This window comes from Salarias fasciatus, chromosome 8 (genome assembly GCF_902148845.1).
Source record: "Salarias fasciatus chromosome 8, fSalaFa1.1, whole genome shotgun sequence".
Lineage (NCBI taxonomy): Eukaryota > Metazoa > Chordata > Actinopteri > Blenniiformes > Blenniidae > Salarias > Salarias fasciatus.
In genome coordinates this window covers 833,525-857,585 of record NC_043752.1, presented here as the reverse complement: position 1 = coordinate 857,585, position 24,061 = coordinate 833,525, and the positions used below count along the sequence as shown (strand labels likewise).

Below are 24,061 nucleotides of genomic sequence, written 5' to 3'. Positions count from 1 at the left end.
ATCAGTTTCACTGAATAACAAATGCATTATAGCTTCGTTAGTTAATTTGAAAGATGCATGTGAAGTGCAATATGAGACAGAAAGTAAAGCCCCGCCCCCACAGCAGCAGGAGGTGCTCTGATTGGTCGGCTGTTGTGGTTGAGCACTCCAGCCTTCACCCTCCTCTTCCTCTATACAAACTTTAAAAAAAAAATCAAAATCACCAACTGGGAAAAAGACAAATAACATCATCAGACAAACTTCTGCTCAAAAACAATTCAAGAAAACACTTTTTTTCTTTAAATGTGCGTATGGAACATTTATAAACTATACTGTGAGTAATGTAGTGTGTTTTACAGCACTCTGGTGGCATCAACTGTAAAGGAAACTGTCTTTATATCTCTCCCGTGGATACAAAATATGATCTGATTTGATTTATATTGTTAGTCATCTCATAAACTCTGAAAATATACAGTATAAACAATAAATATCCAGTGACTGATATCCTGACTGACTGTAGCCCCTCTGCTCATTTTTCCCTAAATGTCTACAACATGCATTCCTTTTTTTAAGCCCCACAACACCAACAGAGCAACATCAGAAAGTACAATTAGCACATCAATTAACACGTCACACGCTAGCAACACACACACACACACACACACACACACACACACACACACACACGCACACACGCACACACATACGCACGCTGTCAATATTTCCAAAAAACCAGGTACTGGCACACTCACAGTGAACGCTCGGGAGAACTCTGAGGTGGGTGGAATCGGACCGACAGCCCTGAGGAGCCGGTGGGGGGATCAGGACAGCACAAAGACACACGAGAGGCAGTGTGTGTGTGTGTGTGTGTGTGTGTGTGTGTGTGTGTGTGTGTGTGTGTGTGTGTGTGTGTGTGTGTGTGTGTGTGTGTGTGTGTGTGCGCACGCGCTCCGCTTGCACCTATGGACATGTGTGAAAAAGCAGATTCGTGTCTATAATCACGTTTGTGTTTGAGCCTCCAAGGACCTGTAAATGTCTGCATGACCTGCCGCCCTCAGTACGGACTCACAGGCTCAGGTCGATGAAGCCACTTCCTGTGAAAGCTTTCTTTTTTAGAATCTCTGAGCTGTGCTTCCTATTGCTTTAAGAGCTGACTGGCCGCGGTGCTCAGCCAAATGCAGCAGATCAAAGATCCACTGAAACACCTTCCAGTTGTCACTTTTTGCCTTCAGCTATTGTGTTTTTCACAATTGGCATTTCAACCGGCAGCCTGTCCATGAGTAGAACACTGAAGTGTGTGTGTGTGTGTGTGTGTGTGTGTGTGTGTGTGTGTGTGTGTGTGTGTGTGTGTGTGACAATGGAAAACGCTTTGAGGCCGTACACGATGAAAGAACACACTCGGAGCTCTTCTACAGGACCAGAAGCAAAAACATGAAGCCATGCTGCTGCTAAAACCAGACATTTACAGGTGCTTTGCAGACGTCAGCCCTCCTGCGTCACAGTGACCAGAACCAGAACTCAATCAGGCCCGGGAGGCTTCCTGGGTTTGCATGTTCCCCCTGTGTGTGACTCTGTGATGGAGCGGTGGTCATTTGGCTCACAGCAGGTGGTTCTGCAGCGCTCATTCCTCCCAGCTGCCTGTTTCCTGTCTGTCAAGTTAAAGGCAATATTGCAAGTGAATCAAATAAGGCAAAACAAAAAAAAAAATAAAGAATCGACTGATGATAAATAAAAGATTTCCTAAAAAAAATGATCCAGCTGATGCAAAGTGTCTGATAAACGTCCCCTTCACTGACACCTGGGAAATGTGAACGCTGCTGCTGTTTTCGCTCGCGCCCCCGGAGACGTGATGAGGAGATCCAGCCGAGGAGGTGAAAGGTCAGCCGGACGGGGGCGGGGCGTGGTCATAGCACCGTGCTCTCCGACTCCTCCTCCTCCTCCTCCTCCTCCTCCTCCTCCGCCCGGCCGAGCGCCGACTCCAGCAGCGCCGCCGGGTTCCCGAAGGGGGCGATGTGGGGGAGGTCGAAGATGCCGTCCAGCTCCATGTCGATGACGGGGATGTCCAGGTTGCAGAGGGAATCTGGGGGGGTTGGGGGGGTTGGAGGGGGGGCAGAGCAGATGAGCAGGTGAGCAGGAGGACAGGGAGGAGGTGGAGAAAGAGAAGGAGGTGCAGGAGGATGCAGGGATGAAACTTCTGGGGTCAAACCAAGACGGCACAACGGTCCAGGGCTTCGTAATGAAGAAAAATCCATTTTATGGGAGAAAAGGTCAAATTTACAACATGACCAGAAGTACGGGGACAAAAAAAAGATCTACAGATAGTTTTAAAAAACTAAAAAAAAATTCAAATCCAAATACTTCATTACATTACTGCAACTGAGTCGAACTTTGGAGTTCATGAACTCTACCGTTCACTCCTCTTCTCTCATTTTGACATGAAAGCACAGCTCAGCACATCTACTGTCCGATTTCCATCGAAACATCAACAAACATTCATTAATAAAATAAAACACCAGAGGTTGTTAATCGTAACAGATCTCATTGCTGTTCATGTTTTAATTACATTCTGTTTTTTGGGGGGGACTGGAGCCACTTTACTTCGACCTCAGTTAAAAAACACAGGATGTGGAGATGAGCAGGCTGGGGGGGGGGGGTCGGTGTCTGGGGGGGACGAGGCTGCGAGGGGGGGGGGGGGGTCGTGGATGTCGGGGTGGATGGTGGCTGATTGTTGATGCTGGGTGCGTGCAGAGCATTATGGGTGAGAATCCTAAAGGGTGAGGGGGGGGGTGCTGGTGGTGTTTATGGGGGGGGGGGTATCTGCCCTCGGTGCTGTCCGTTCAGTAGGCAAGCCCCTGTAAGCCATGCAACAGCCAGCATGCAGAGGCCGACCGAACAGCTGGGGGGCGGGGCCAGAGGACCACCGGTGAAGCTGCAGGTGGAGGAGGTGGAGGGGTGGGGGGGGGGGGGGGGGGTCAGGCTTTACCATATGAACTCCTGCTTACCCTAAACGAGCCCCTCACACTCAGACTCACACTGAACCTCCGCCTCATACGGCTGCAGAGACAATCAGACAGTTAGAAGAGAGCAGAGACCGACGGCGCCACGAGACCGAGAAAACACTGAACGACTGACAGGAGGACCGACCGACACAGCAAAAATCCACATTTCATCCAGGAGGAGCCTACAGTATGTTCTGGGAGTTCCAAAAATGACCTTTGCCCTTTCACTTCCTGTGAAATCAACACTGACATCTAAAACATCTCCCTTACATGTTTGGTCTTTTCATGGGATTTATAGCAGAATTAAGAACTCTTTAATCACACGGCACAAAATACGGCTTTGACATGTATAAGGAGTGATATCTGGATGTGATGCATGTTTGCAACTCCTCCTGAAACTCAGTTTGCTTCGTTTTGTGCTGCTAAGATTCTACCTTATCTTTGTTGAATATATTTTTTCAGATACTTTCGATTTTTAGAAACACAAACCATCGCTCTACTAAACACACTTGTCTCTCGTCAGCAGTGAATAAATGTTCTGATTTCATATTCTCACACTGCTTGGAGGGAAATGCAACCTGTCAACACCTGGAGGCGTAACTGAACCTAAATCCAGGGTCTGGAAAGGTCCAGAAAGAGACAGCGGGTGCTGACGCGGCGCTGAGGCCGCCGCGCGGCGCCGTCTCACCTGTGGACATGCTCTCTCCGGGGGACAGGACCGTCCAGCAGCCCCGCCGGGTGCTCCAGGGGCTGGGGGCTGCTGCCGGGCGTGGAGGGGGGCTGGGGGGGCGGCAGGTTGGGCCTCTGCCGCGGCGGTTTGGGCGTGGGCCGCGCCTTGGTGAGGGTGCCGGCCAGCGAGGGCGGGGACGAGAGGGAGGGGGCGGCGGCCATCTGGAGCTGGCCGGGCGAGCCGATGGTGGCGTAGCCCTGCGGGTAGCTGAAGCCGTACGGGGACGGGGTGCTGGGGGGGGTGGGCGACAGGCTGACCGGGGACGGCTGGCCCGTGGACTGGTCCGACATGGCGCCCGTCGGGCAGTACGGGCCTTTGGGCGGGATGGGGGCCAGCTTCTTAGCTACAGACGGAAAAAAACAACAGCCGTGAAGTGAAACTGCAGCGACTGTCCTCACTTCTGTCACACTGCAGGAATTCCAATCTGATGCAGGTGTTAAATTACAGGATTGTTTGGTTGAGTGTGTGTGTGTGTGTGTGTGTGTGTGTGTGTGTGTGTGTGTGTGTGTGTGAGCTCCATCACCTCTCCTCAGGCTGTGCGGACTGTGCTCGGAGTGTGGAGACTGTCCACTAGAGGCCGCCGTCTGCAGGCCCTTCTGCCCGATCACTGGAGACAGCTCCTTGTTCTTCAGGGTGCTGAAGAGACAGTGAAGAAGAAACACTCAGGGTTACACCTGGCAGGCCTTCAACACACCTCTCCTCCCGTTTCCCGGGGATTCTGGCGGATTGAGTCAGACGGGCAGTCCGAGCAGACGACGAGGCAAGAGCAGCTCAAAGCCCCCAAAACAACAAAGTGATGGTTTAATGGTTCGTCTTCCATTTGCAGGCAAGATGGAAATGAGAAACAAGGCCGGCGTTATGAAGAGTCTGGCTTCACTGCTTCACACAGTCACACTTCAACACGACGCCTGAACCAACATCTGGAAATGGAAAAACTGCTCAGTAGAGGAACGAACTCTCCATCCGTTGTCACATTTTTGCAGAAAGTCTCCTCTAGTCTGGTTCTGGTTCTGGGTTTATCTCTATGAAACTCCCTGACATGGCTGCTACGATCGGCCGTATATCAATAAAAGTGAATTAGAATAAGCAGACATAGCAGGTTGATACTGAGACTAAAATACATTACTTATGTACAACTTTGAAATTCAAAGTTTTGACTATCAAATTCATATTATTTTCAGAAAATTAGTCTCCTGTGTGTCGACTGAGTCGATCAGTTTGCTAAATAAAACCTGTGACTCAGTTCAGCTGCTGCCTCTGTTGAAGGTTTCTTCTGAAGACTATTAAAGATGGTCAGAAATCTGACGACGGCTCCAATGGCAGTCCTGAACGCGTCCTCCGTTTCCATGGCAACGAGGAATTCGTCAGGTGAATCACATGTCCCGTGAAGGGAGAATCACAGCGCGAGGGAAGTGAAACGTCCTCGGTCCCACCGAGTTCGGTCATGAACCGACGCACATCTCGTCAAACGGCAAACTGTCATGGCCACCTCTACTGCAGCGCCTGGCGTCCGGTTTCCTGGACCGTTCGCTGGACTTCGTCCAATCAGCTGGTCTTTGTGATTCAGTCATGTCTCGTTTCTCCCCAGAGACACGGTTCTGTACCGCACTCTGTTCTTCCCGCCCCACATTACCCTGTCATCCATTCATCTGTCCTCACACTTTGAATGAATGACTGAGTGAAGCGTCGGCCTTGGCAGGATCGAACACGGTAACGGCTGTGGCTCTCCGTCCAGAGGTCGGATCTCTCGGGGCCGACCGGGCTGAGCGGAGTGACTCATTAACTCCCACCACTATCATCAAATTCACCGAAAGCTGTGAATTTCCTTTGTTGCCAGGCAACCGCCGCCTGAACATCCTGACGGCACGAGAAGTGTGGATTGGATATGATGCCTCTGAATGAAAGATGGGTGTGATAATGGAATTGCTAAAGAGCATTGATCTCTGTGACTGACAGGCAGAAAGCAGAAGAGGAAGAGGAGGAGGAGGAAGAGGAGAGTGCTGTGAGCCGCACTCTTCTTTTGGACCTGGTTTCACATTGAGGAGTCCAAACAGAACCAGTCGCCTGGTGCAACAGAAACCAGCTCAGCGGATCATGTGACGAACTCTGGACACGACCCCGAGCAGCTGGTGGTTCTGACCTTCAGACCACTGCACCCCCCCGACCCCTGAATACAGCTCCAGACCGAAAGCAACGGCGACCCGATTCATCATCGACCGGGTTCCCTTCCTCTACCAAGACTCAGAATCTCCACAACACTAACACTGCAAGCGGATCGCACAGGTTGTCTCATCCAGGTGTGGGTACCTGGGCGCCGGGTTGTCTCTGGGGGTTCCGGTTCTGCATTTACCTGGCGGGCTTGGCTCCTCTCTCGCGGCCTGCAGGCACAGGCGGCCCACGGAGGGGGAGCAGACAGCGGGCGCTGGAGGGTCGGGGGGGGCGGGGTACAGGTCGTGGCGATGTGAGGACGAGCGGGGTTTGATGTAGAGGCGGGGCCGTTGGGCTCGTGGTGGGCGGCGGCATGCGGGGCGTCGGGCAGGGAGCTGGGGCGTTGTCGGGGCAGGCAGCAGCGAGATGGGCTGGGGTTTGGAGTTCACGTCGATGCGGCTGGGGGGACGGGGGGTGGGGGGGCGGCGGGGGAGGGCTGTACAGCAGCGGCGGGGAGGGGGGGGGCGGGCCGGGGGGAACGGACTCGGGGGGTGGGGCGAGGGACGCATGACCGGAGGGCTCGGGTGTAAGCAGTGCTGGTGGGGGAGCGAGAAGGACGAGCAAGAGGAGAGGAGGAGGAAGAGGAGGAGGAGGGGTAAGGGGGGGGAGGCCTCTCCTCCTCGGGGGAGGGGTAGGCGTAACAGGAGTCCGACCCAATTGGAGGACGCATCGTCTGAGCTGCAATGATAAAAATATCAGAGTTTGACGGGGAAGTGAGCGGGAGCGAGTCTGACACATCAGCTTCGGGGAGTCGGAGGAGTCGATCGATCGTCGGAACGTTTAGGTTTGCTTTCTTATGACGGGAAACACATCAAGTGAATATTGATCAATGTAAAGAAGAAGTGAGGGCCTCCACGGGGAACAGCATGGATCAACGAAAACGAGGTGCTAGAGGAAAACCTCAGAAAGGAAGCAGAAAGTCGTCACCTCATCCATTGCAGGGCCTTTCGACAATGGAGGGATATGCTGCTAACGATGCTCGGACTGATGGCGGGGAAACAAAAACAGAGAAGTGAAGTAACTCATGCTCATGCAGGACTGAACCAACAACACGCCTTCATCCACCTTCATCCACCTTCCTCCACCTCCCCACATCCAAAACCCCTGATGAGGCCCAATCCCAGCGTCCAGCCAACAGGGCTGCTGCGGGTTCAACTCTTTGAGCTGTTGACTGATCTTAGAGAAATAAGAGCAATAAAAAGCAGACACATCTTAAAAAAAAATATATATATATATAAAAAAAATCTTGTCAAACTGACACCACGACAAAGTATCGTGTTGACGACCAGACCTCGCTAGCTACCCTGGAACAAGACGTGACGTCCAGGAAGAGGCTGGTAGGAAATGTACTGAAGTGTTCATGGATTTCCTCCAGTCTCCTCCCACAGTCTCAAAACATAGAAAGACAAGTGAAAAGGTGACTCTACAGGACAAGTTGGTATAGATGGTGGACAGATGGAAGGATGGATGGAAATAAGGTATCTAATGGGTTTGGGACCGATGTAGGACAGGCTGCTTCAGGCTGGTGGATAGAAACAGGGTTCTTAGATCTGTATGAGAATTTCTCTGGTGCTGCTAACCACTTCCTGTTCCGGACCTGCTGGGGTTCGGGGTTGAACCCGGGCTCTGGGATTGGGCCGGAAGTGAGGGATTCACTTCCACATGAAACACAACAATGTGAAGGAAAAAGCTTCCACCACGACTGTTGAAATCCAGAACTGAGAAAGCATCGAGTGCTCAAACAACAGAGATGGTGAAGTGGCGAGACATCGGGGTACCCGGGGTTGACTGGGGAGCTGGGGGCAGGACAGCGCCGCTCTGGTGTCGGATGCAGGGCGTGGCGCTGGCAGCAGCAGCGGCGGCGGCGGCAGCAGCAGCAGCGGTGCGCGGGGGGAGGGCTGTGACACAGGAGGGCGGGGCACATCAAGCCTTACCTGGCTCGGTCGCTGCTAGTGGGAGGAGGGGTGGGGGAGGGGGAGAAATCCCCAGGCTGCTCGGGGGCTGAGCGCGTCGGTGGGCGGGGTGGAGGGCCCGCACGCTCGGTGGCGTGGAGGAGGTTTGCGCGTGGACGACGAGCCCCGGCGCGACACCCAAGTAGTGTCCATCACCCTGACTCCCATGCTGCAGTGGGACAGAGAGGCACAGCCAATCACACCAGAGGAGGGGGGCGGGCGTGGGGTGGGGGGAGGGGGCAGGTGGCGGGGGGGCTGCGTCCGGGTTCCACATCTCCAGACTCGGATCGGGACGTCTGAGTTTCAGCGTGTGACAGTTCAGGATCCTCAACATGCAAAAGCAGAAACGGCTTCAGTGTGGATGAGACGAACCGATCTGCCTCAAAGTGACGAGGGTCTGAGTGTGACGACAGAAACACTCAATACACTCCAGAGGTAGCTGCAGTGCACAAGTAGGACGATCGGAGACAGCATTAACACACACACACATTCACACACACACCTTCCCAAAACAGATTAATGCACGAACAACCTGGGCTGGTGAAAGAAGTTATTAATCAACTCTGCTCACAGGACTCGCTGTCACAAACTCCAAATTTGTGGAGCAACAGAAAATATCTCTGATTAAATCTACAAACAGAAGTCGTGGTGGGCCAGTGGAGGAAATGCGTTTCACCACAAAAAACAAAACACTTTGCATCTTCTTTTCTGTCATGTTAAAAAACCGACAGTCATATACTATGCAATCACATTCAGTCACAGTAATCCTTCAGCAGAACTCATCAAAGTATCTTCACACACTCTGGGAAATATTCCATAAACATGAAACACACACACACTCCTTGGAGTGTGTTGCTCTTGTGTTTGTGTCCATTTCTAAGTCACAAGCTTTCAGGCCCACAAATTTAACAATCAAGAAATATATAATTATACTTTTGAGAACGTTTCTCGCTCTCTTCTCAGTGTCTGTCAAGTTGTTTATGGTTGCCATGACAACAGTCAGTTCACCAGTTACTATCAACATGGGCCAACCAGGAGTAATTTACATATTTCAGCTGAAATTGTACTAAATCCCTCAAACTAACACTCACGGTTACCGTGACGACACAGATGGTCCAAACATCCCGTCGCTACGGGAACAACAACCACAGCCGAGTGGCGGAGACCCATCGGACAGCTTGGAGCCATGAGTAGACGGAGACGGAGACCCTGGTACAGGTGGAACCAGTCAGACAGCCGTTCCCCTCACCTGCTCATGACCGCCGTCACTCAGCTGAAGGTGTTTTTACAGCAATACACACTCACACTCACACACACACACAGACGCCTGCTGTCATGGCTCAGCAGACAGATGAGTGATGGGAGGATGAGGAGGAGGAGGAGGAGGAGGAGGAGGAGGAGGAGCCATACTGTACCTTTGAATCTTCCTAATGCTGCGTTGTTGAAACAGAGACAGGCAGAGTGAGCGCAGGAAGAGAGAGACGCTGAACAGTGAACACAGTCTGTCTCAGGGCTCTTCACACTTCACACACTCCTGCGGCGAAACGTGAAGCGAGGATTTAAGCGGAGAGGCTTTAAAAGGAAGCTGGCTTTAGAGAGACTCGACCACTTCAGCACCCGGAGACACAAGCAGCCCCGATTAGACCAATATTCCCCTGATTATTAAGACAGTGTGTCAAAATAAAAGAACATGAGTTCAAAAAGCGTGTTTTTTTGTGATGGTTAAACAAAAAACAAAAATGAACTGTATTTCAGTTAATTCAGCTGCTGTAAAGCACCTGATGATCACATAGTACAGAACTTGTGGATCAGTAGTTCAGTTACATCTCAGATCAGATTCACTGGACCTCCGCTGATCGGTCAGCAGCAGCAGGTTTGGATCCAAGTCGCAGGACGGTGGTTTCAACCGGAGTTGGCTGTTATAGGGTGAATTTTCAGACTCAGCTTATTGAAAACCACACCTGAACGTTTTGGTCGTCAGATCGTCAAATGTTTGGACCAATAAGATTTCCCTCCGGTTTCCTTCACAGTGGCTCAGAGACATTGTGTACAGAGAGATAACATCAGAGAAAACACACCCGACCCGGAATCTTCTGCAGATTCCAGCCTTTCTGCGGAGCCGGGGAGGGATCAGGGCGTATTGATCGGCCCCACTGGCTGCGGGTTTAATTAGCCGGGCAGCTCCTGGTCCCTGAGCTGCAGAGCCTCGGCCCCCCGCCGGGCCGATAAGACCCGGGCTGCATTAAAGCTTCAGAGAAAGACACTCAGAGACGGAGGGCGAGCGGCTGCTTTCAGCTAATCCTCCTCCTGCAGCAGCTCCAGGATCACCAGTCATTCACAGCTCCGAGCTCCCCGCGCGCTCTTCTTCTTCTGAGGTAAAGGAGAAGATCAGCCCCCCCCCGTCCTACCCGTCCCCCCGTCTCACTGTCTCAGACAGGACATTCACTCGGGCTGAGGTCGGAGCGAAACGGTTTTCTCAGCCGGCGGTCCTGTGGGAAGCGGGCTCTTCCTCACTCCTCGTCCTCAGCTGTCCGGACGCTGAGGTGGACAGACGAGACGCCAAGAGGCCAAAATAAGACTCTGACACGAAACCCTGAACGTAAAGGAGCAGTGACGGAGCTCTGGACCAGGACAGCCGCATTAGGGAATCCAGTCCATCAGAACGTCTGATTCGGATTTCTGCTACAGGTTGATTTGTCTTGTAACTTTTAGATTTTTGTACTCAAAGTGTTGTGTGATTTGATGCTGTGGATTTTCACTGTGAATCACTAAATAAAGATAACTGATCCACAGACAGAGGTCTGAAGTGACCGTTCTTGATCCCCTCAGTGATATTTGGTTGCATCTTGTTTTTTAACCTCTGGAGCGGTTTAAACCTGGAGGAGCAGCAGGCTCGTACCCGCCTTCTTGTAGAACTCCAGCATAATGTTGTCCGTGGCCACGCTGAGGGCCGCCGGCTCTGGTCGCCTGCTTCGTCCACCTGGTCCATGTCCGGAGACGGCATGGAGCTGTAGTTGGAGTTGTGGTTGGTGTGAACGGGGCTGCCGTGTTTCCGTCACGTTGAACTCGATCTCTGAGATCAAAACACAGACAACGATCGGCGGCTTTTTTTCCCGCTTCTCACTCATCTGGCAGGGAAATCTGAATCCCCGGGACGCCCGGGTCTGCGGTTCGATGCCGGCTCACCTCCAGGGAAGAACCAGTCGGCGTGCTGGTGATGGGCTCGATGATGCCGACGATCTGCAGGGAAACCGTCGTCATCTCTCCGTGATGTTACTGCAGCGGGAAGAGGAGCAACAAACCCCCCGATCAGAGGAATCCAACACTCACTCACACCTTTTCAGGACGCTGTGAAGCAATGAACGAGGACATTACAGTCATATCAGAAATCTGGCATGTTGAGCTACGAATGGAAAGAAGAGGAGGGCGAAGAAGAAAGAGTTACCAGACAGAAGACAAAAGAGTCTTATTCCCCCTCCTCTGCGTCTACCAGACTGCAGAGAGCAGGTGGAGGTGAGCTCAGACTTACAGCGGAGTTCAGCAGCCTCCAGTCTGCAGGATCTTCTCTGGTTCTCCTCCCAGCAGCAGAAGGAGGTGGAGCGACTGAGCTGTGAGGAAAGGAATCCTGCAGACGCTCTGCTGCCTTCAGTCTCCAGCTCTTGCATGGAAAATTGATTTTTTTTTTGCTCCCAGCAGGAGGAGCTACAGGATGAAACCTGTAAGAACGACTGAGAGAAGTTCAGACCGACTAAACCTTCCTCTCATACACACACACTTCATCTGTCTGGACCAGAGATCTCTAATATAGAGTAATTAAATCACTGCTTTCGTGTGTGTTGTGTGGCCCTCGTACCCTCGTCGTGGATCCAGAGCAGGTTGGGCCGAGCACGATGGCGATGTTTCCGGGGGTCATCTTGTTCACGTCCTGGTATTCAGTCAGTTTGGAGAGGAACTTGATCAGGTACCTGTGAGTCCCAGAAAACACTCTGGGTCATCTGACGCTGATTCAGTCCACATTTGCTGCTGGAACGGTACTTTTTGGACGAAGCCTTTGCTCGCCGGCAGCAGCGACTCACTTGAAGTTGCTGTTGTTGGCCGGCGGAAGCTTCTCGCAGGCGCCCAGCAGAGCCTGGAGCCGCTTGTCTGATCCTGGATGCTGCGGAATGAGAGGGACGGATTGATCTGAAGTGAGCGGGACGGCGGAGAAACGCGGGACGGCAGGACCGCGCTCAGGGACGATACACACTTCGAGGCCTGGATCAGTCGTTGTAGAGGTCAAAGGTCATTAACGGCTCGGGCAGCTCGCGCAGGTACGACTTCAGGGCCCCTGAAGAGAGGAAGATAAACCACTGAACACAGACAGGCTGTTCAGTGCAGTTTGCCTACTTATTCTTACAATACTCCAAAAAAAACATAAAAAAAGGGTCTCTGTCAAGCTTGCTAGTTTATAAAAAAGACGATGTTTTCATCTGACAGCAGCTCCAGAAAAAGAAAAAGACGAGCGCCATCACAGAAAAGCAGAGCAGATCAATAAGAGCCTCATCAGAGCTTGAAAGCATCTCCTTCTTTTTCGGTCCGTCACATCACGGTCTGGATTTAAAAGCACAGCAGAAAAGGGCTGAAGCTCCTGTCTGACAGTAATCCGACTACCTGGAACTCTTCACTCTGCCTTCTCTACATGGATTTTTCTGTTCTCAAAGCGCAGAAGCAAAAATGGACCAAAACACTTGATTTGTCTGCCTGATGAAAAAGAGAAGCTTTTCTCCCGAGGCAGGACTTCAGAAGGAAAATGTAATGATCTGCAGAAATGCTCAGCAAAGGAGGAAAACAGACAGAAGTGAAGCTACTGGAGAGATGTTCAGTGTTCGATGCAGCTGCAGGAAGATGCAGCCCACAGCAAATCCCACAGCCACGATAAACCGTCGCCACGGCGACTGACCTGCGATGGCGTGCGGGTCTGCGGAGAACTCCTGGACGTCCAGCACGCCGCAGTCCAGCGACGCCTTCAGCTTCTTCAGTTTGGAGGCCGAAGGCGCGACTCTGAACAGACCCTGAGAGGAGAGAGGGTGAAGGGTCAGCGTGGCTCGTCCTCACGTCTCAGGCCAAACGGCCATGTTCTGAGCAGAACTGGTCCAATCTGCCTCCTGCATCGACTGACAGGTCTTCACATGAGGGACACGGCTTATTTCAATTCAGTTAGTTTCACCGTGTGCAGAATTAAAAAGTCAGTCGTAAAAAAAGAAGGAATTTATTCATCTGGAAACACATTTTCCTTTTCTGCTCGTTTCTTCCGGTTTGCCTCTGTGAGGAGCACACATCCTCCTCAAAAAGAAATAATTACTGCACTTTGTGGCTAAAACAACATTAATTATGTGCAACAAATGTGATATTAAATCTAATTAAATCTAATTAAACGCCGGTCAGATGCTCTTTTTATGTCACACTTTAGGATCATTTGTTTCAGGCTTCGGGTAAACACTGCCGTACTGGACCTCTTTCTGCTGAGCTGGACACACACTCTATGAGCGTGTGAGCGTGTGTGTGTGTGTGTGTGTGTGTGTGTGTGTGTGTGTGTGTGTGTGTGTGAGGTGTTTACCTCCTCCTGCATGCCACACTCCAGCAGCATGGTGACACAGGCCTCGATGGGAAACGCAATATCTCTCCCGCTGAGCGCTAAGTGCTCCTCTAATGGTTTCCATAGCAGGGCTTCTCCACCCAGGTCTCTGCACGACACACACACACACACACACACACAAAACAGATTATACAGCTGCAGGCCGGGCTCTGCTTTACAGCCTCTGAATATCGACGCTCCACATACTGAACAGCTTCCTCTTTTTAAAATATCTGTGAAACTGTACTTGTGGGTGACCTTCATCATCCTGAGCTCGTGTCTCCTTCCAGCTCCCGAAGGACATGAAGCTGTGGAATCTGCAGCGCGTTGAGGTGAAACTCACCCTGATGAGCTTTGATCTGAGGCAGAATGTTCTGCAGCAGCTCCAGTGACTTCCTGTGGTACTCAGCCTGGACCTCGATCAGCTGCAGGGACACAGAGACACACCAGGCGCTTGGTTTTTCCATGTCCTTGTGTTTCAGTCGGCGGCAGTCTGCAGAGACGTTACACTCACTGTCTGGAAGTAGCTTGCATAGTCGATTTCTTTGGCCACAAAACTGTACATGTCTGCTGATAACTGATCCTGGAGGGGAAAATGCACATTTTCAAACAAGAGCCAAGGAACAAGACGTAAAGACTGCATGCAAAATGAGAAAAAACAATCAGTTTCTGTTTTTCAGAGCAGGAAAGCAGAGGAGCGCTCTTCCTGAGGACATCAGCAGAGTTACTGGAGCTGAATTCATCAATAAAACCAAGTTTTAGCTGCTGAACGGGTCTGGAAGTAAAGCTAGGCTGAGCGGAGGCGTCTGACTGACTCGACAGATCTCCATGCGGTTGGCTGCCTCCTCCATCTCCTCCCTGAGGTGGTCGGCCTTGGCCCCGCTGGGCTGCAGGTTGCTGGACAGTCCTGAAGACTTGGTGGACTGGTAGTACCTGTCAGCACAGAACACTTTCATTCAGCTCTGAACCCACCAGAGACACAGACCGGAGGAGACTGGCTGAGCTGCCCAGTGCAACACGTTTCCTTCACATTTTAATCCCTGAAAGAGAAAATCACTGCTGGCGAAACTTCAAGAAACAAATGTCTCATCAAAGCGGCGCATTAAGCGTCTGTCTGGCGAAACGCGAACACTTGTCTGAGTCCACATCCTCACGCATTCGGCTTAAGCCCGTCTCTGTTCTCGCCCCGCTCGTCTCCCTCTGTCTGTCAGAATCTCTGTCTGAGTGCTGATAATATGAAACGCTGCCAGAGCAGCTCAGCACACAGCGGCATGATGGGAAAAACTGCCTCCGATTTGGGTCAGCCGGAAAAAAGCCGCAGTGGAGGAAACGCTTGAGAACTGATAGGAGGAGAGACGAGCCGGGAACCGTTCTCAGTGCAGCGTGGCTCACGTACCGCTCCAGCAGCATGGAAAGCATGTTACACACTCACACACACACAGACACACACTCGCACACACACACACACACACACACACACACGCATGATAATCAACTTCAAGTTCAACACTTTTCGAAATGATATGTTGACACTGCAAGCTGGGGAGTCAAACCGCTGGACGTTCAAACGAAGGGCAATCCACTCCACCAGCGTGTCGGCTCTGAACTGATCGAGATGAACTAACGTCTAGAGAAAAGCTTATGACACATCCGTGTCCAATGGAGCATCAGTCGTCATGGCAACCGTACCACTAGCATCAGCCTGTGCTCACAGTAGCTGTGGTTAGCATTAGCGTTAGCATTAGCATGCTCAGAGAGCCGGACGTGGAGTTTCACACTCACCGTGTGCGAGCAGAGTCCATGTCCAGGACCAGCTTGGCTAAATGCTTCCTCTGTTTCTGGATGTTTGGGATTTCCACCTGAGAGGACAGAGCAGAGCGTGAAAGAGGGAGAAGCAGGATTTGAACCAGCAGCAGCCTCAGAGTCTCGCGTTCATCCATTCATCCAGCCGGACTTCGGCCTCAGTGGGCTTCTGGAGCGTTACTCTGCAGGTTAAACCGGCCGTAGAGCTGCTGCAGCTGTTAGCGTTAGCATTATTGAAGCTCGGTTACCGTTTCACTAAACTCCTGTTTGCTGGAGCTTCATGAACCCTGAACTGAGCTGAACGTCTCAGATGCTGCTCGGAAAGGTTGTGCTTCATTCCGTTTTCATCAGACTGTGCCTCCTGGCAGCTCCACTGGTGTCGGGACTGCTCGTACCTCCGCCAGGTCGTACAGCGGCTCGATCACGTCCCGCTCGATGGTGAGCTCGAACAGGATGAGCTCCGAGGCCAGTTTGTCCTGCGTCTCGCCGCAGAGCTTCAGCATCTTCCTACAGGCATCAGAGAGCAGGGGTCAGAGGTCACCGCCATTCAAAACTAATTAATGGATTAATTAGGTGTGTGCGTGTGTGTTCTCACCCGAGCAGCGACTCGTCCCCGAGCACGGCGGCGCCCTCCACCATGCATTGCGCTAACGTCGTGAGAGGAAGTTTTTTCTGGACAGAAACACAGAATCAAAGCGATTAGTCGCTCCACTGAACTCTGCAAAACTGCAAATCACAAAGGAACCGAAATACATCCAATCCTGTCCTCAAACGTCCTGCAGTGACCACAGCGAAGACCTTTGACCTCTGGCTGTAAATCACCGGACTGAACGCTGTTTACAGCTGGACCGGTTCGCGCTGCGATCCTGGATCAGAGGCGGTTTCCTGGTTTCCTGGTTTCCTGACAGAAATGCTGCCAGAGTGTGTGTTACTGCAGCAGCAGGTCTGTTAGAGCTCAGCCCAGTGTCCTGACTTCAATAGACGAGGAAACCGTTTACCGGAGGAACATAAATTACTGAATGTGTTCAACAGGCGTGCGATATGAGGAGAGCAGAGTGTGTGTACACACACACACACATGCACATAAATACAGACATACACACACACTGCGCTGCAGCATAAATACCAACGAGACAAGTTAATTAATTAGAAAACCACTGATTAACTGTGTGCCTCATAAGCACAGACATGTAATTTGGTTGTAGTTTTAAGGGCTACATGGAGTATTTTTTTGTTATTAGCAGCCAGTTGACAGTGTTTTGGTGTCTTTTATTAAAGAAATGAAAAAAAAAAATGGCTAAAGAAAGACAATAAAACACCTGTATAATTTACTCTGGCCATGGTAAAAGCAGTGCCTCCATCATATGTGTTAAAGCAGCGATAAAACAGTTTTAAACCACTCAGCCAGAGTTCTACCATCAAAAGACAAAAAGCTCTGAATGAGGTCTCTGATGTCCGACCTGGAAACAAAGACTGTCTCTAAAACCTGAACAGCGAGATCAGTTATAGAAAATCTATCTTCAAATCAAAATTGTGTTTTTTAATTTGAAAATCAAGAACCATAAATGAGCTGCAGGAGCTTTACTGGACTCAGCAGCTGCAGCAGTAGCACTTCCAGCTGTCCAGCTCTGCTTCCTGCTCCAGTTAATTAAAAACCACCTGAGACGCCGTGTGTGCGTCAGCGTCAGTGTCGTGCGTCTGTGTTCTGGTCCTGTCGCTCACCGACGGCGACCTGACAGACTTCTTGTCCACGTCCACGCCCTGCTGGCCCTGCAGACAGGCGGTCAGCTTCTGTGCGTGCTGTGGGAAACCTGCTTGACCAGCTCCAGACGCTTCTCCACCTGAAACACACAGGTTCAGAGACCGGCAGGCAGCCGGATGAGCAGCAGACCAAACCGGCACACAGGTAAAGGTTAACGGTTCATTATAGGAGGGCTTTGAATGTGCCGTCAAGTACAGGATTAACGACGAGCTCCTCCTCTAAACAGGAGTTCAAGGTGACAGTAACTGTGGAAACATGAGCTTCAGTTAGTGCTTCATTAAAGCAGCGACAGAACTGCCTCTTGGATGTTACTAATGCAGGATTGAGACAGGCGGCGTTGTTACAGATCCAACGCTTCATTTTCCTCGATGCTGCCGTTCATCTCCAGAAATCCTGCCTTCCACTCAGCACGCCTCTCACCAGCATCACCTGCTGTATTAAATATTCCTCATTTCAGTAATGAAGCAGCCGAGTGGCGCTGGTGTGAGCTGCTGAGGGCATCATTAATCAGATCAATTACAATCCTGCACCCCCGAATCAATCAGCGGGACACCTTCAGCCTTTTGTCTCAGTGCTGCTGCCTGAAGGCAGCGCAGAACAGAACAGCCATCTGAAAAAGGCATTTTATGCATAATAAGACGTTTGCACCACTAATGGTTTGGTGTTCGAGGGGCAGCGCGCACCGTGCACGCTCACACTGTCACGTACCTGCAGCAGGTCGTCACTCAACACTTCTGTTTTCTCAGCTCTGCAACACAAAGAGGAGACAGAGGAGGGTCTGTCAGAAGAGAGGACTTGACTGATCACTGTGGGAACGCTGCTCCGTCAGCGCCGTTACACGGATGAGGTTCTAGACGAGAGAAAGAGCACTGCTGGCACACGGTGCCCAGTATTCAGTCTGATCTCAGTGAAGCTGCATTGGATGAGTAAACATCATGCATTCTCAGGAGCACTCAGCATTTGTTTTGGATCTAAATTATGGATATGACACATCATCAGGCTGCTCTGAAGGCATTAGCAGATCTTTAGAAGCTCCAGGATGTGATATGAAGTATTTCCTGCTGTACGATCAACACAAACAAACAACGAACACACTGAGATTCCCGCTGCTCCAGCAGCATGTTGCTCTACACTAAAACTCTGTGGACAAAAAAAGGCCTTTTTTTTTTTTTTTTTTTACTTTTCAGGACCACACATGATCAGGCTCTGATTTCTAATGAAATCATTTCTCATTTTCAGGAGAGAGAATTTAGCTGAACCGTCCTGTAAACCACTTTATCCAACACTCAACTGGCTGAGGATGAAGGTACGTTACACACTGAACAGGCCGGCTGTGCTCAGACAGTGAAGCACAGGGACGATCCAGACAGGACGTGACGTAGAGCGCAGTGCATTCTGGGTAGTAAGCAAACAAAGCTCACAGCTGGAATCCCAAGAAGCAGACATTCAGCAGAAGACAGATGGACAATGTCAGCACTGATTCATATGGTCAGTTACTGTTGGGCAAGTTACTTTTAAAAAGTAATTATTTATAGTTACTAGGTACTTCTTCAAAGAAGTAACTAAATTAGCAACTGAGTTATAAGATTTAGGAATTAATTAATAGGCAAAGTAACCATTGCATTACTATAAAATACCTTTTAATATGTCAAATAATTTGGATTCCCTTGTAATGGAACTTTAATATGCATGTTTAATTGTTTTATTACAAACAGAATGTATGATTGAGAGCTCTATGGCTGTATCTCTATCTGCTCTGGTGATCAGGGCTCTATGGCTTGTATCACTGCACCTGCAGTTCCTTCCTATGATGATGTCATTTAAATCTTTCCTGGTTGAGGAGTTTGCAACATTGTATCGGTTTTAAATGATGTCATCATCTAACTGACCTAGATATGCAAATGAGCAGTATGTAATTAGACGATTGTCAGTTAGACCTGTCCTGATTAACTGGCAACAATGTATCAGTTGTAAAGTACAATCGTTTTTTGTTTTTTTTTTACAAAATAAAATCAAGGGTATCAAATTAATTTAATTATCAAGCATTTAATGTAAATTTACCGTAGTATCATATTATGCACGGAATATTGTATAAACACAACTCACTATTCACTTCAGTTCAGCAGGAAAGAGAGTTGGCGCACGTTCTGTAAAAAAATAATACTTCTAGTCACTTAACTTCTTCAAAAAAGGAACCGAGTACAATATTTGAAAAGTAATACCCTACTAGGCAAAGTAACTACTAATATGGACTTTAAAATGCATGTTCAATTATTTATTATAAAGCTGATTACGTGGTTAATGAAATAAATGGACACGACAGAATAAATCACAAACAGGAAACACTGTATCCATTTTAAATTATTCAAATGTTGCTGAGAGATTAATATGAGACAAGACACCAGTCAAATTCTTTGTAACTGTAGACAGTATTTCTACATTCACTGACAACATCTCTGCCAGAGAACATCGCTGTACTGAACACAAGCAGCGTGTTGGATCAGAAAGTACCCGAGAACGATGTCCTGCTGACTCATTCTGCATCATTAAGTTATTGTGCTGCAAAACACACATAAGATGCATCAGATCTCCTGAGCAATAGAAAGAAATTTCATTTCAAACATCCATTTGCAAAAATGCAACTTTAAAGCAGGTTTCCATATGTGGAGTCAGACTGAGGAACTCATCGCAGACAAGCTGAAGATGTGTGTAAATAATGTGTAGTTTTAAATTTCATTCAGTTTCCAAGCTGCTTTTCCTTTTCAGGGTGGTGGGGGCTGGAGCCAGTCCCAGCCTCATATGGGGGGGGTGGGGGTGGGGGTGGGCCTGACTGGGGCGGGGGCCGATCCTGGACAGTTCTCCACTCTGTCCCAGAGCGACACACCATGGACTCCCACCTAGTGGCAATTTAAAGTCACCAATTAACCTGACATGCATGTTTTTGGACCGTGGGAGGAAACTGGAGAACCTGGAGGAACCCACAGGGAGAACATGCAAACCCCACACAGAAAGGCCTCCAGCCCCGGCAGGTATTTGATCCCAGGACCTTCTCGCTGTGAGGCAACAGTGCTAATCACTGCTCCACTGTGGAGCCCCTCAGTTTACTTTTTTTGATTGAAAAAAACCCAGGATTTTTTGTTGTTGTTGTTTTTTGTTTTTTTTGTTTGTTTTTTTTTTAATAAAAGCAGAATATTTCGAGACTCTGCTTTGTTCTGTAACGGACTGACAGACCCTCCAACTGTGTGTTCATGTTGGAGAAAGGCTGCAGGCGTCAGGTTTTCTTCTTCCTGCTGCTTTCCAGTCATGGCGGCGCACGACGACGCGCTCCGATTGATTTTGCTTGGTTTTGATCTGAGGCTGTGCACGGCCACGTGCAAAAGCAAGAAATAAAAAATGAAGGTGAATTTCAAAAAAGCAGAATGTGAAGTTCAGGATGAATTCAAGATGAGTAAAATTGAAAATTAACTGAATATGAATATCAAACCATAAACTAAACACGTGTAAATTTCACACATTAAAACCTAAAAAAGCAGAAGTCATGAGAGGAAACACGAGAACCACCGACTGAGACGCACCGAGGTCTCTGACGGAACGCTGTAACCACCGACCAGCATGAACTGGAGATAAAACCACCACGGCTCGTTCAGGTGTGACCGGAGCCTCAGCTGAGCAGGAGCAGGCCGTGCCCTCTGACCCCCCCCCCCTCCCCCGGGACTCAGCCCAGACCGGACCGACGCCCCCCGCTGTGACTGGACTTACAGAGCCGAGCTGTTCCTGCGCGACGCCCTGGTCCTGCTGATCTGCAGCTTTCTCTTCCACATCCCCCCGGCAGGCGACAGGACGGGAGCAGCACCTGCTCTGCGGCTGCCGCCCGGCCACAGCCCGGGACGGGGAGGGACGGGGGCGGGGGGGCGGGGGAGGGACGCCGAAGAATGAGACCGATCTGGTCCTTTCACTCCTTCTCTCCTCACCCACCCACTCTGATGGTTTCACTTCTTTCAACAACAGGCCCAACGGCAGGGAAACGTCACGGCGGCGGCGGAGCAGACGAGACCGACTGAGCCTCACAGTCCTGCTGCAGTGGAGCAGCGGGCGCTCTCACCGTCGCCTGCTCAGGTTAAATCAACAACCTGCTCAAAACCTCAGACCACACAAACACTGAGGCCCGACTCAGAATTCAGATCAGTCTCACTCTCATTCTGAGAGATTCACACAGAAACCCGGAGAACTGGAGCCGTGAGTTCAACATGAAATCCTGGCTGGAACCTGGCTGGACAAACTTCTCCCAGAATCTGGAGCGCACACACACACACACACACACACACACACACACCAAACAAAGACACACATTCTGTCTGATCGTTTTTCACATAAAGACAGATTCAAGCAGACACACAGAAATCCAACCACAACAACCACCGCTGGCATTTTCATAAAACCACAGGGGAAGAAATCTGTTCCCAATTCACACGAGATACAGTGAAATGACTGATCATTCTGCCTTTCACTTTGAGAAGCCATGTCTTTGCAGATATGCAGTTGTTGTCCGACGACTTTAAGAGCTGAATAAACCTGAATAAACCTCACAGAGAACAATCATCCACAGAAATTCAAAACTAATGACCTGGGAAACTTTCTACGCTCACAAAGGGAGAATTGAGCAGGAAGGCTTCTCCTCAGCAGCTCTGTGCCTTTTTATGAGTCACTGCTGTGTTTCCCAGAGTGATCTCACACACACACACACACACACACACACACGAGACTCCGCTCTCACTCTCAGTCACACTCTCAGAACTTTGCCTTATCAAACAGAAATATTGAAGACGTGACAGATATTGACAGGGGGGATGGCCAGAAGTCCTTATTCACTGCACACTTTCACTCTGCAGCTGTAAAATACAAATGTCATAATGAAGGAATCATTTAAAATTATATATTCTAGAAGTTATAGGAGATTAAAAAGCACACTCGGTGTTTGATGCAGTGTGAAATATTGAAGATAATAAATGAGACAAATCATTTGAAGTCTGCTAAATTGAAATGAAACCATGTGGTTACACCACAATGTCCATGCACAACAGTTAAGTGTCATGTCTTCAATTACCAGCAGGAGGCAAGAGTCAGTAAAGCTGTGAGAGCAGAAGGAAAGCTGCATGTTGGATCTGCAGCTGCTGCCGGAGGCGCCGAGCGTGAAGTCAGGGCGGATTCTCCTCAAAGCAGACCTCCGCCCTGCTACACCCTGCTACACCCCGCTGCACCCTGGGAAACAGGACGGCTCTCACTGCCGTCCCGGCCTGCACCAAACTCCGGCTCGAAACAGAAGCCTGAAGAAGAGGCAGTGGTGGAGAACAGCAGGTCAACAAAAAATCCGTTTGAAAACCTCCAGACAGAGCAGAGGAGTTAAACTCTCCGAAGTTCGCTTAATAAAATGATGATCATCTAACGACCCGACCGCTCCAAACGTGTCTCTTTATCAGCAAAAATGAGCCACAAATTCTACATAAAAAATTCAGCTTTCAGTTAAATACATTCTTAGAAAATTTGTGCTTCAATTGGAAAATCCACCAGTGTTTCCCTTCAGGGTGATTATCGCTGCTGAAAAGCTGCAGCTTCTCACATTAAACCCACAGACAGATTCCACCGCTTCAGAACGCTGCTTTCTACACTACCGTACGTTCAGCTCGTCAGTCAGCAGCAGCAGTAACCTTTAACCTTCATGAGCTCATCCTGTGGCTCGGACTGGACTCTCCTGCAGACCCAATCTGGGCATGGGAGCCTTATGTTTGACACCCGTAAGCAACAGCTTTGTTATTTATTGCCTGAGCAAAGCCTGAAAAATGTTTCTCCTGAGAAAACAAGGAAAGTGCTCACATTTCCCCGTGTGTGTGTGTGTGTGTGTGTGTGTGTTGTGTGTGTGTGGTGTTGTGTGTGTGGTGTGTGGGTGTGTGTGTGTGTGTGTGTGTGTGTCAGCTGTTTATGCGGTGCTGACGTTTCCCACTCGGGGGGTTTCATCCTGGTAACTCACAGCTGAGGAGGGGAGAGGCAGAGGAACACATGGTTCCTGTTGTGGAGACGAAGCTCCGAATGAAGCAACGTGGAGCTCCCAAAGAAAAGAGGAGGAAGGAGGAGGAGGAGGAGGAGGAGGACGGACGAGTGCGGCTCCAAAGGTCCTCTCCTCTCCCGTCCAGAGTCGCTCTGACTCCATCTGCTGCTTCTGCTTCATTATCTGACCGGAAGGACGACACGGCGTCTCCGAAGCAAGACGAGCCGCTGAAGCTCTGCAGCGTCAGCTTCTGTCGTCACAGCCGGGATTCCCACCGGAAAGAGGGAGGGAGGAGGAGGAGGAGGAGGAAGAGGAGGAGGAGGAGGGATGGGTGGATGAGAGGGAGGGTGGAGGAGGGATGGGGGGATGAGAGGGAGGGTGGAGGGAGGAGGACACTGACATAGCTCTCATGTTCTTGTGCAAACAGCTGTATAAATTGCGGTGTTACCGTTAGCATTAGCTGAGATGTCAGCACTGTTTGAGATAATCTGGATGTTAGAAGAGGAAGATGCTCTATATTTTGGACTTGGAGTGGAATTGTTGGATTTTCTTAGTAAAAAAAACCTTGAAATGACTGTGTTGTATTTTTTTGCTGTACAAATTAACCTGGATTGAATTTAAATAAAATAAAATTCAATCCATTACCTGGAGAGACTGGACTGTTTTCTGACTCTACTGGTATAAATGAGTCTGTTATGATATCAGGATTTGATCTATTGCACTGCCGTCACTGGAAATGCAGTGAAAATTACAAATAAAACCTTTGAGCTTCGAGAGGAAGATGCTCCACAATCCGAGAGAAACTGATTTATGAACAAAACAGCAGGAAGCAGGAAAGTGGTCGTTAAAGATGCTAATGCTAATCCCAGCCTCTGTGGATGGATGCTAATGCTAATGCTAATGCTAATGCAACCCCTTCCAGAAAAGCAAGCAAGAAAATGGTTCCACAAGAAAGTCATTTTGTTGAAAGT

At 49.8% G+C, this 24,061-nt stretch overlaps 1 pseudogene; it reads right to left on the bottom strand.

Annotated features, from left to right (window-relative positions):
• Positions 1-538: 538 nt before the first annotated feature.
• LOC115393635 (rho GTPase-activating protein 44-like) lies at positions 539-20,926 on the bottom strand (annotated as a pseudogene).
• Between the last annotated feature and the right edge of the window lie 3,135 nt (positions 20,927-24,061).